The 14026-nt window shown below is 39.4% G+C and overlaps 1 pseudogene; it reads right to left on the minus strand.

The window, feature by feature from the left end:
* Nucleotides 1-14026, minus strand: part of LOC143274401 (T-complex protein 1 subunit gamma pseudogene) — a 164866-nt pseudogene that overhangs the window by 79894 nt on the left and 70946 nt on the right.

Consider the following 14026-nt stretch of genomic DNA (forward strand, 5'->3'; position numbering starts at 1 on the left):
TCCTTGTCACCTTCTAAGGTTTTGAACAAATTAGTCAGTTCATCATTTTTTTACCCCAACAATAGTTCGTAGATGAGAAATATCTCCAAATAATCTTTGAAAATCATTAAGAGTCTGTAGTCTATCTCTCCGAATTTGCACCTTTTGGGGTCTAATTTTTTGTAGCTCTATTTTATATCCTAAATAATTAATAGAATATCCTCTTTGTATGTTTTCAGGAGCAATTTGTAATCCCCAGCAAGGCAAAATTTTCTTTACTTCTTCAAACATTATTTCTAAAGTATCTGCATTTGAGTCAGCTAGTAAAATATCGTCTATATAATGATAAATTATAGATTTAGGAAATTTTTTACGTATCACTTCCAATGGCTGTTGTACAAAATATTGGCACAGAGTTGGGCTATTCAACATTCCCTGTGGGAGGACCCTCCATTGAAATCTTTTAACCGGTTGAGAATTATTATAAGTAGGCACTGTAAAAGCAAATCTTTCTCTGTCTTTTTCTTGTAAGGGTATTGAAAAGAAACAGTCTTTTAAATCAATAACTATGAGAGGCCATCCTTTTGGTAACAGAGTAGGCAAAGCCATCCCAGATTGTAGAGAGCCCATTGGCTGAATTACTTTGTTAATTGCTCTAAGGTCTGTTACCATTCTCCATTTACCAGATTTCTTTTTAATAACAAATACAGGAGAATTCCAAGGGCTGGTTGATTCTTCAATATGCTGAGCATTTAACTGTTCTTCTACCAGCTCTTCTAAAGCCTGGAGTTTCTCTGTTGTTAAAGGCCATTGCTGGACCCATACAGGCTTGTCTGTTAACCATTTTAAAGGTAGAGCTGTTGGTGTCTTTGGAAGATCATCAGTTATTGTGCCCTGTTCTTGTATAATATGGATGGCTGGTGACCACTCATTAGAACAATATCTTCTAATATTTCTCTCAGTAACATGTGCTAGTTTATGATTTGTTTCTGAGATTGGAGGGATGTTAATCTGAGTATTCCATTGTTGCAACAAGTCTCGACCCCACAGGTTCATAGTTATGTTAGCCACATATGGTTTTAATTTTCCTCTCTGTCCTTCTGGACCTATACATTCGAGCCATCTTGCACTCTGTTTCACCTGAAATAATGTCCCAATTCCTAACAGTTGAACGTTTACCTCCTGAAGAGGCCAAGTTGGATGCCAAAATTCTGGTGCAATTATGGTAATGTCTGCACCTGTGTCTACCAGATCAGACAACAAAACACCATTTATTTTTATTGTTAATTTTGGTCTTTGTTCATTAATAGAAGTTTGCCGAAAAATTTTCTTTATGTTTTCTCCTGAATTTTCTATTCTCTCTGTTTCATCATCCTGACCAGCATGATTTATTCCAATAGGCATTTGGTTATTTAATCGCTCTCCAGAGCAGGCATTTCCTCTATGGCTGCAGGAAAGGTTTGAACTGGATTTGCACTGGGGGCCTGCGCGAGGCCCCTCTGGGAGTTTCCCGAAGACTGAGGCAAAGGATTACCCTGTCTGTCCTTTGTTGATCTACATTCGTTGGTCTAGTGTTTTCCCTTACCACACCTTCTGCATACTCCAGAAGGAAGGGGCATTCTGTTGCCATTGTTCCTTGAAGAAACATTGTTTCTGGGAATGACCTGTCTACAGTCCCTTTTTAAATGTCCTTGCTTTCCACATCCAAAACATCTAACACTCCTCAAACCTTTTGAAATTACTTCTCCTACCCATGTATCATCATGCTCATCAGCTTCAACATTAATTGTTTCTCTAATCCAATCTTCCATAGGTGCAGATCTTGCCCTTAATGGCCTGATTATTCTTTTGCATGCTGCATTCGCATTCTCAAAGGCCAAAGATTCAATTATTGCCTTACTATCTTCTGAATCAGAGACCATTCTCTTTACTGCTGAAGCCAGTCTTTGTAGAAAATCAGTAAAAGACTCTTTTGGGCCTTGCATCACCTTTGTAAATGACTCAGATTTTTTTCCTGGTTCTTCAACTCTGTCCCATGCATTCAAGGCTGCCGTTCGACATAAAATTAGGGTTTGGACATCATATAAACATTGTGTTTGTGCTGAAGCATATTTGCCTTCGCCCATAAGCTGATCCTGGCAAACTTGTATTCCTTTATCCCTCCATTGTTTTTCTATGTTTTTAGCCTTCTCCTTAAACCAAGTCAGAAATTGAAGTCTCTGGCTGGGTTCCAGAACACCTTGTGCAAGGTCCCGCCAGTCCTGTGGTACTATCCTATTATATGTTGACCAAGAGTTTAACATTTGCTTTACATATGGGGAATGCATGCCATAAGATACTATTGCCTCCTTAAACCTTTTTAAATCCAACATTTCAATTGGAGCCCAATTATTTTGTGTAGCCATTTGATCAGGCATCTGCTGTACGGTTACAGGATAAATTAAGGGTGACTGTGTGAAAACAGGCTTTCTTTCTGCAACCTTATGATCCCGACTTGAAGCAACTTCACTGTTAATTTCTTCTGTCTGAATTATTACAGGTTTAACAAGTTCTTCTAAAGCTGTTATCCTGGCACTTAAATTGACTATGTTTTTAAATATTAAAATGTGGATTATTATAGTGATAAGGTGCATAATTCCACCAATACTAATATTATATATTTGTTCCATTGCCAGACTGCCTAAAATTTCGAACAAAAACCAATTTTCTTCCAATGTACACATAAAACCCATTTGTTTTTTAATGTGGAAAAAAATTTTCTTTTAGATAGTTTCCTTTACAATATCTGATATATTATGACTTACCAAATCTGCGTAGAACAGTAGAAATCCGAGGGGATTTTCAAAGCAGCCACCTAGTGTCCCAGGTGTAAATCCAAACAGAAAGAGAGAAAGAGAGAGAGAGAGAGAGAGAGAGAGAGAGAGAGAGAGAGAGAGAGAACAAGAGAGCGTAGCTGGCTAAAGTTTAAATGCAGCCACGTGTTCCCTCTTGTGCCGAGTCAAGGCTTGGGTCTGGCTTCCTTAAGCTCCGACCACGTGCTTTGGCTTTACAGGCAGGGCCCTGTTCGGCAGGGCAACTCTGAGTTGTTTGTAGCACCGTCTTTAAGCAAGCAGGATTTAAGCAAGCAGCTCACCGATAGTCCAGCCTGAGGTCAAGCAGAACTAGACCCAGGCTAAGAAGCCGCTGCTCGGACTAAGAAGCCAATCGCCGCCGGCCGCTGCGTGCCGCCGCTGCCGCCGCCGCCGCCGCCGCCACCATGGGCCGCCTGCCGGCCTTGCGGGAAAGTGGACCTGCCGCCAAGCCAAGCAGTTTTTAATGGATTCTTGTCACGTTGGGCGCCAGATATAGATGTAACCAACCATCTTATTAAATAAGAAACACAGAAACAATGTAAAAGAGAAAGCCGAGAGGTCAGAGCTCAGAGCTAAAATCTCACCCTTCCTCCTGCTGTCCCAGCTTCCCGAAAAGAGACCTACTTCCTGTTGGTTCATTTTTTTATAGTATGTTGTTCTGCCTTCTCATTGGTTGTAAACCCAAACACATGACTGCCTCGTCACTGTCTGAATGTACAGCCCCCTAGGTCTTAAAGGCATATGTCTCCAATGCTGGCTATATCCCTGAACACACAGAGATCTTATGGGATTAAAGGCGTGTGCCACCACCGCCACACTCTTGCTATGGTTCTAATAGCTCTGACCCTGAACACACAGATATCTATGGGATTAAAGGCATGTGCCACCACCGCCAAACTCTTGCTATGGCTCTAATAGCTCTGACCCCCAGACAACTTTATTTATTAACATACAATCAAAATAATAATTCAGTACAATTAGATTACCACCACAACAAACTGATGAAGTAAATGATGCTGCAGAAAAAGAGAAAAGTGAATTGAATAGATGGCTTGTAGAGCTAGGAAGAGAACTTAGAAATAATGTTTTATGAATATATATATAAAATTATAACCAGTACTCTTTCGTGTTCTTTCATTTAAATTTGCTAAACTGAGGGAGTTTGGAACAAGTATGTGACATATCTGATGAAGTACATATTTATGGAAATACATTGTATAAAACAGAGAAAAGCACCTAAGTCATTTCCATGCTACCATACAGCACAGAACAGAGATCTATGGTGGACAGCAGCAGGTGATGAAACAACATATACAGTGAAAAGCAACTGAACTAAAGCTTCATATAACCTAAACAAATTATACTAAACACTGAACGGTTTACATTAATTGGAAGTATGATGCTATCCCAACTTCCAAGAATACAGAGTAGCTGAAGAGTTGACAGGAGACAGTGGTACAGTTTTAAACATGATGATCTTGGGAGATTTGGCAGAATCTTGAGGAATTTATGCAACAGGTATTATTTATGTCATGGAAATTTAAAACAGTGACTTGGAGTCAATATAAAGTTCTATAAGCAAGGCCTATTGTGAGTGTGTGTGCCTGTGTTCTACAACAGTTGGTAGTCACTTTCAGAAACATTGTTGCTAAAGGATATCTGAGTTGGTCATGGGTAGCAGTGTAACTACATTCAATACAGTTAACAAGCCACGCTGAAGATGAGAGAAGTATGTGGTTGAGGTAGAGGTTGTGGTGGCAGTGGTGGTGGTTATGGTAAAGACATTAAGCACCACAAGCAGCCCAAAAGGAGAAGCCAGCCCCATATAGACAAGGTAAAAGAATAAATATAAAAGAGTCATGTGCCTAAACTTAAATGGTACCATAGAGTTGGGTAGTTTTCTATTTTTCTTTATTGTTATCGTTGTTTTAAGTAACTCATTTGGTATTAGATCTATTGGATCTATTTATGATTATTTGAGACAGCTAAGAGGTGTCTGTAGGGCATCAGTTTTGCTGTAGATATTAGGAGAAGAAGCTACAGTTGATTTCTTTATGTTTTGTCAACATTTGCATACTCTCCAGGTGAAGGATTTGCCATTCTCTTAGCCTGACCAGGGAAAGACTGCCATTCTTATGGGCCTGAAGCATCAGGGTCCTTGAGATGGCTGCACCCAGCCAAACAATACACATTCACTCAGAATTCCATCTGCTTCCTACAGAAAACACTTTTTGCAAAGAACACATTTAGTAATAAATGAAATTATCAACATTTACTTTATCAGAGCATATATTTTATGGCAACTTCTGTAACTATTACTAATTCTTAGAGCTTCTTGATTAAACTCACATGTAAATCCATAAAAGTAAATTCCTTCGCAGGACACAAAATTACTTACTGGAAAGAATCTGTTGTAGAACTTGGAAATGTATCTTTTCTCTATGGGAATACATAGAGAATATAGATGTAGTTTATTACTGGAAAAGTAAAAGATGTACAATAGAATGTAATATTTTTTTAAAGTTTGTTATACACACATAAGTATCCTCTCCATTGAACTGTGTCCTGTAGAACTTGGCCTTTCCAACCAGGGGGTTCAAGGAGTTTGAAATATTATGATTGCACTTTATGGATCTGAGTATTCATAGTGGTCTAGATCTAGAATTTGAAGTGATCCTACAAATGGAAGAAACTCTAGAACAAATGAAAATTAAGTCAATTTATTTTGACCTATTCACAACATAGACTTGGGTAAGATCAACAATAGAAGTACAAGTGGTAACTTCTGACAGTATGGCTTTAGGTATTTTATGTATTTTACACAGAATTTGCATTTAACTGTATGCTAACATATCAGCATCACTCACAACCTTGTGAAAAGACGAGGAGAAGCAGGGAAGCTGTTTCACAGCATCTATTTCCCCAAGTGTTTCTATTGTAGACTTTCAGAAGGGTGATTTTTGTGTATAACTTGATATTGGGAGGTAGAGAAGAGACGTGTTCTCTGCATCCAGGGTGATCAACTAATATGACATCCATGATGGGTTTTCATGGGTTGAGAACCGTCTACATTTGTGCTAAGATCAGTAGGAAATATTCAGACATCACTAAAATCGTTGTCATTTCCCACTTGCACTTTCCAGCAGGACTCTGACCCAAATCCTAAACATTGTGCAGAAAATCACTTTTGAACTGATTTTCAGCTAAAGTGCTGAGAACAGGACAATAGCCTTTCCCAGGGAAGAGCACACCAATTGGTTATCCAACAGCAAGAGATCAGCCCTGAAAACATACATACAAGTAGCATTATACAGGCTGAATGGGTTATATTCATGTATTTATACACACTTGCACACACACATATGCACATACACATGAAACAGCAATTAAAGAAAAAGAGCCTATGAAATGTAAGAGCAAGGGGGTGGGGTAAATGGGACAGTTTGGAGGGAGGAAAGGGAAGGGGAAAATGATATCATTATAATATAAAAAAAAGAATGAGTTCTTAAAGGCATCAACAGGATTGGAATGTATCCCCCACAGTTTTGTTTTCTTCTAAGGATTATTTCATAAACCCCTTTGCACAGAGAATGAGACTTGAGGAATAGGATGTCCCACTCCCATGAAGAGGCATTTTGAAAAGATAAAGGTTTTCAGGAGCTGGCATTTCAACATACCTTATTTTTATACATATCTAAGTAATGATTTATTCTTTTGAACTTTAAACAAAACCAAAAACTATTGACCAAAAGGGATGAAAGCTGGGAAAGAATAAGTGCAATGGACAGCGGCTTCACCAAATCAGTGCAGGGAATGGAGCACAGCTTGGGAGACCTCTAAATTCTTTTTGGCTGGAAATCCACATATAAAGTGAAAAATTTAGCATTATTTATTTGAAATTTCACTTTTTAATTAAAAAACTTTTCTTATGTAGTGATTTTATTGTGTTCTTTCGCCTTCTCAGTACTCCCCAGCTCCTCCCACCTCCCTAAATACCCAACTTTATGTTCTCACTCAAAAAAAAAGAAGGAAGGAGGAAAGGAAGGAAAGAAAACCAATATGACAAAAATAACAAAACAAAAGAAAAAGCACACAAAGCATGAAGTCGCTTTTGTGTGTATAGGAGAACAGGATTTTCTAAGTTGCCTGAAAAATCACTTGTGGACCCATTCCCATCTACCCCCCTCCATCTGCTCCTGCTCCCTCTCCATTCAGAATGGTGCATGCAGGCCTCCCATGGGCTTGAAAAGCATGGAACATTAAGTTGAGATAGCACCAAGCTCTTTCCTCTGCATCAAGGCTAGGCTAGGTAATCCAGCATGGAGAACAGGTTCCCAAAAGTCAGCTGAGTTCCAGGGACAAGGACAGGTCCTGATCTCACTGCTAAGAGCCTTACTGGGAGACTAAGCTACACAAGTGTCACACACATGCATAGGGCCTAGGTCGGCTCCATATAGGCTTTGTATCTATTGGTCCAGAGTCCATGTGCACCTAAGAGCTCAGATCAGCTGTCTCTGTGGGTTCCTTTGTCATAATCTTGATTTTCCTGGCTTGTACAATCCCTCCTCCCTTTCTTTCTGGAGCTTGGCCCAGTACTTGCCTGTGGATCTCTGCATCTACTTCCATAAGTTACTGAATAAAGACTCTCTGATGACAATTAGGGTAGTTACAAATCTGATTATAGTAGATGGCCACTTCAGGCACCCTTTCCACTATTGCTAGGAGTTTTAGCTGGGTCATCCTTGTGGATTCCTGGGAGTTTCTCTGGCACCAGGTTTTCCCCAAACCCTGAAATGCTCCACCCCCATCAGCCTCTGTCCTTATTCTCCACTTCATCCCACCCCAACCTACTCCCCATGAACTGCCTTCCCAACCTGCTCCCTCAAGTCTCTATCACCCACCATGCCAGGAGATTTCTTCTATTTCTCCTTCTCAAGGAAATCCATGAAGTGGACACTAGATTTAATTGCAAACAGATGTGGGAGGTTTCAGGGGAGTGACTGATAGGTAGAGACATTGTAAGAGTGGGGAAAGAAAGCATAGTGCAGAACTTGAGCCTTGAAAGCAGAGGGGAGACTGTAGGAAGGAAGGGAACTGGGGGAGGTTGTAGGAGAGCAGTGGGGAGAAATTTAGAGAAAAGAATAGTGACCTGTGTATGAGAATGTCAAAATGAAGGCCATGGCTTGGTATGGTAATTTTTTTTTACTCTTAAAATTTATTTACAGTTGTAGCAACATAAAAATAGAAGCATATTAGACTTACATATTTTAATTAAAAATTATAAAATATGTGGTAAATGATACCTCATATGGACATAGTTATATCTTTTCTTTTATTTATTTTATTTTACAATACTATTCAGCTCCACATAACAGCCACAGATTCCCTTGTTTTCCCCCTTCCTGCCCCCCTCCCCTTCCCCTCAGTCCACCCCCCACTCCCACCACCTCCAGATCAAGGCCACCCCCGAGGACTGAGATCGACCTGATAGACTCAGTCCAGGCAGGTCCAGTCCCCTCCTCCCAGATTGAGCCAAGCGTCCCTGTATAAGTCCCAGGTTTGAAACAGCTATCTAATGCAGCGAGCCCAGGACCTAATACCATGCCTAGATGCCTCCCAAACAGATCAAGCCAATCAACTGTCTCATCTTTTCAGAGGGCCTGATACAGTTGGGGGCCCCTCAGCCTTTGGTTCATAGTTCACGTGTTTCCATTCATTTGGTTATTTGTCCCTGTGCTTTATCCAACCTTGGTTTCAACAATTCTCGCTCATATAAACCCTCCTCTTTCTTACTAATTAGACTCCCAGCGCTCCACCCGGGGCCTAGCCATAGATGTCTGCATCCAGATTCCTCAGTCCTTGGATGGGGGTTCTGGCACAACTATTAGGGTGTTTGGCCATCCCATCACCAGAGTAGGTCAGTCCCGGCTGTCTCTTGACCATTGCCAGCACTCTTTTGTGGGGGTATCTTTGTGGATAACTGTGGGCCTCTTTAGCACTTTGTTTCTTCCTTTTCTCATGTGGTCTTCATTTACTATGGTTTCCTATTCCTTGTTCTCCCTCTCTGTTCTTGATCCAGGTGGGATCTCCCGCTCTCTTTCCCTCGACCCTCACCGTTCATTGCTCCCACTCATGTCCAGGCTGTTCATGTAGATCTCATCCATTTCTCCATCATTGGGTGATCCCCGTGTCTTTCTTGGGGTCCTGTTTTCCAGGTAGCCTCACTGGTAATGTGAGTAGCAGTCCAGTCACCCTTGTTCCACATCTAGCATCCTCCTATGAGTGAGTACATACCATATTTGTCATTCTGAGTCTGGGTTACCTCACTCAGGATGATTTTTTCTAGATCCATCCATTTGCATGCAAACCGTATGATGTCATTGTTTTTCTCTGCTGAGTAGTATTCCATTGTGTATATGTGCCACAATTTATTTATCCATTCTTCAGTTGAAGGGCATCTAGGTTGTTTCCAGGTTTTGGCTATTACAAACAATGCTGATATAAACATAGCTGAGCAAGTGCTCTTGTGACACGATTGAGCATTTCTTGGGTATTTGCCCAAGAGTGGTATACCTGGATCTTGGAGGAGATTGATTCCCAATTTTCTAAGAAATCTCCATATTGATTTCCAAAGTGGTTGTACAAGCTTGCATTCCCACCAGCAGTGGAGGAGAGTTCCCTGAGTCCCACATCCTCTCCAGCATAAAGGGTCCTCAGTGTTTTAGATCTTAGCCATTCTGACAGGCATAAGGTGGTTTCTCAGAGTTGTTTTGATTTGCATTTCCCTGATGATTAGGGATGTTGAGCAATTCCTTAAATGTCTTTCAGCCATTTGAGTTTCCTCTGTTGAGAATTCTCTGTTTAGTTCTAAAGCCCATTTCTCAATTGGACTGTTGGTTGTTTTGATGTCTAATTTCTTGAGTTCCTTATATATTCTGGATATCAGTCCTCTGTCAGATGTGGGGTTGGTGAAGATCTTTTCCCATTCTGTAGGCTGTTGTTTTGCCTTGTTGACCGTATCCTTTGCTCTACAAAAGCTTCTCAGTTTCAAGAGGTCCCATTGACTGATTGTTTCTCTCAGTGCCTGTGCTACTGGTGTTATATTTAGGAAGTGATCTCCTGTGCCAATGCGTTCAAGACTACTTCCCACTTTCTCTTCTAGCAGGTTCAGAGTAGCTGGATTTATGTTGAGGTCTTTGATCCACTTGGACTTAAGTTTTGTGCATGGTGACAGATATGGATCTGTTTGCAGCCTTCTACACATTGATATCCAGTTATGCCAGCACCATTTGTTGAAGATGCTTTCTTTTTTCCGTTGTACCCTTTTGGCTTCTTTGTCAAAAATTATATGTTCATAGGTGTGTGGGTTAATGTCAGGGTCTTCGATTCGATTCCATTGGTCCACATGTGGGTTTTTATGCAAATACCAAGCTGTTTTTATTATTGTAGCTCTATAGTAGAGCTTGAAGTCAGGGATTGTGATGCCTCCAGAGGTTGTTTTATTGTACAGGATTCTTTTGGCTATCCTGGGTTTTTTGTTTTACCATATGAAGTTGAGTATTATTCTTTCCAGGTCTGTGAAAATTTGTGTTGGTATTTTGATGGGGATTGCATTGAATCTGTAAATTGCTTTTGGTAAAATTGCCATTTTTACTGTGTTGGTCCTGCCTATCCATGAGCATGGGAGATCTTTCCATTTTCTGAGATCTTCTTCAATTTCTTTTTTCAGGGACTTAAAGTTCTTGTCATATAGGTCCTTCACTTGTTTGGTTAGTGTTACCCCAAGGTATTTTATGTAATTTGTGGCTATTGTAAAGGATGATGTATCTCTAATTGCCTTCTCAGCTTTTTTGTCCATTGTATATAGGAGGGCTACTGATTTTTTTGAGTTGATCTTGTATCCTGCTATGTTGCTGAAGGGGTTTATAAGCTTTATCATTTCCTTGGTGGAATCTTTGGGGTCACTCATGTATACTATCATGTAATCTGCAAGTAGGGAAAGCTTGACTTCTTCCTTTCCAATTTGTATCCCCTTAATCTCCTTATGTTTTCTTATTGCTCTGCCTAGAACTTCAAGTACTGTATTGAATAAGTATGGGGAGAGTGGACAGCCTTGCCTCATTCCTGATTTTAGTGGAATTGCTTTGAGTTTCTCTCCATTTAATTTGATGTTGGCTGTTGGCTTGCTTTAAGTTGCCTTTATTATGTTTAGGTATGTTCCCTGTATTCCTGATCGCTCCAAGACTTTTATCATGAAGGGGTGTTGGATTTTCTTAAATGCCTTTTCTGCATCTAGTGAGATGATCATGTGGTTTTTTTCTTTGAGTTTGTTTATATGGTGTATTACATTGATGGACTTTCGTATGTTGAACCACTCTTGCATTCCTTGGATGAAGCCTACTTGATCATGGTGGATAATTGTTCAGATGTGTTCCTAGAGTCTGTTTTCCAGTATTTTATTGAGTATTTTTGCATCAATGTTCATGAGGGAGATCGGTCTGTAGTTCTCTTTCTTTGTTGCATCCTTGTTTGGTTTGGGAATCAGGGTTATTGTAGCCTCATAGAAGGAGTTTGGTAATGTCCCTTCTGTTTCTATTGTGTGGAACAGTTTAGAGAGTATTGGTATTAACACTTCTTTGAAGATCTGGTAGAATTCTGTGCTGAAACAATCTGGTCCTGGGCTTTTTTTTGGTTGGGAGTCTTTTAATGACTGTTTCTATTTCCTTAGGGGTTATTGGATTATTTAAATAGTTCATCTGGTCTTGATTTATCTTAGGTATGTGGTACCTATCCAGAAAATTGTCCATTTCTTTTAGGTTTTCCAGTTTTGTGGAGTAGAGGTTTTTGAAATATGACCTGATAATTCTCTGGATTTCCTCAATGTCTGTTGTTATATCCCCCATTTCATTTCTAATTTTGTTGATTTGGATTCTCTCTCTCTCTCTCTCTGTCTTTTGGTTAGTTTGGATAAGGGCTTGTCTATCTTGTTGATTTTCTCAAAGAACCAAGTCTTTGTTTCATTAATTTTTTGTATTATTCTCTTAGTTTCTATTTTATTAATTTCACCTCTCACTTTGATAATTTCCTGGCATCTATTCTTCCTGGGAGACTTTGCTTCTTCTTGTTCTAGAGCTTTCAGGTGTGCTGTTAAGTCACTAGTGTGAGATTTCTCCAACTTCTTTATGTGGGCATTTAGTGCTATGAATTTCCCTCTTAGCACTGCTTTCATAGTGTCCCATAAGTTTGGGTATGTGGTGTCTTCATTTTCATTGATCTCTAGGAAGTCTTTAATTTCTTTCTTTATTTCTTCTTTAACCCATTGGTGATTCAGTTGAACATTATTCAGTTTCCATGAGATTGTAGGTTTTCTGTAGTTTTTGTTGTTGTTGAAATCTAACTTTAAACAATGGTGGTCTGATAGAACACAGGAGGTTATTGCAATTGTTTTGTATCTGTTGAGATTTGCTTTGTGGCCAAGTATGTGGTCGATTTTAGAGAAAGTTCCATGGGGTGCTGAGAAGAAGGTATATTCTTTCTTGTTAGGATGGAATGTTCTGTAGATATCTATTAGGTCCATTTGGGTCATGACATCAGGTAAGTCCTTTATTTCTCTGTTAAGTTTCGATTTGGGAGATCTGACCAGTGGTGAAAGTGGGGTGTTGAGATCTCCCACTATTAATGTGTGGGGTTTTATATGTGGTTTAAGCTTTAGTAATGTTTCTTTTACATATGTGGGTGCCCTTGTGTTTGGGGCATAAATATTCAGAATTGAAACTTCATCTTGGTGGATCTTTCCTGTGATGAGTATGTAATGCCCTTCCTGATCTCTTTTGATTGATTTTAGTTTGAAGTCTATTATGTTGTCTATCAGGATGGCTACACCCGTTTGTTTCTTAAGACCATTTGATTGGAAAGTCTTTTCCTAGCCTTTTATTCTTAGGTAGTGTCTGTCTTTGAATTTGAGATGTGTTTCTTGTATGCAGCAGAAAGATGGGTCCTGCTTTTGTATCCATTCTATAAGCCTATGTCTTTTTATAGGAGAATTAAGTCCATTGATATTAAGGGATATTAATTACCAGTAATTGTTCATCCCTATTATTTTTGTTGGTAGCGTGTGTGTACTTCTCTTCTTTGGGGTTTACTGCTGTGGCTTTATCTGTTGCCTGTGTTTTTAAGGGTGTATCTGACTTCCTTAGGTTGGAATTTTCCTTCTAGTGCTTTCTGTAGGGCTGGGTTTGTGGATAAGTATTGTTTGAATTTGGCTTTGTCTTGGAATGTCTTATTCATTCCGTCTATGATGATTGAAAGTTTTGCTGTGTATACTAGTCTGGGCTGACATCCATGGTCTCTTAGTGTCTGCATTACATCTGTCCAGGTCCTTCTGGCTTTCAAAGTCTCCATTGAGAAATCGGGTGTTATTCTGATGGGTTTGCCTTAAAAGTCACTTGGTCTTTTTCCTTTGCTGATCTTAATATTCTTTCTTTATTCTGTACATTTCATTGTTTAATTATTATGTGTTGAGGGGACTTTTTTTGGGGGTCTAGTCTGTTTGGTGTTCTATAGGCTTCTTGTATCTTCATAGGCATTTCCTTCTTTAAGTTGGGAAAGTTTTCTTCTATGATTTTGTTGAATATATTTTCTGTTCCTTTGAGTTGGTATTCTTCACCTTCTTCTATCCCTATAATTCATAGTTTTGGTCTTTTCATGGTGTCCCAAATTTCTTGGACATTTTGGTTCATGACTTTGTTGGCTTTAGTGTTTTCTTTGATGATGAATCCTTTTCTTCTACTGTATCTTCAATGCCAGAGATCCTCTCTTCCATCTCTTGCATTCTGTTGGTTATACTTGCATCTGAAGTTCCCGATCTTTTACTCAGATTTTCTATTTCCAGCATTCCCTCTGTTTGTGTCTTCTTCATTTTTTCTTTTTCCCTTTTCAAGTCTTGGTCTATTTCCTTTATTTGTTTCATTGCTTTTTCATGATTTTCTTTCAGTACTTTATTGTTTTCTTCCAGTACTTTATTGTTTTCTTCCAGGACTTTATTGTTTTCTTCTAATTTGTTTGCCGTTTCCTCTAGTTGTTTACAGCGTTCTTCCCATTTTTTTTTGTCTTTTCCTCTACACAAGCCTCTACCTTCTTCATGATGTTATTCATAAGGCTATTTTCTTCTGCTTCTTCCAATTTTTGATGTTCAG

The sequence above is a fragment of the Peromyscus maniculatus genome, chromosome 7, assembly GCF_049852395.1.
Source record: "Peromyscus maniculatus bairdii isolate BWxNUB_F1_BW_parent chromosome 7, HU_Pman_BW_mat_3.1, whole genome shotgun sequence".
Classification (NCBI taxonomy): Eukaryota; Metazoa; Chordata; class Mammalia; order Rodentia; family Cricetidae; genus Peromyscus; species Peromyscus maniculatus.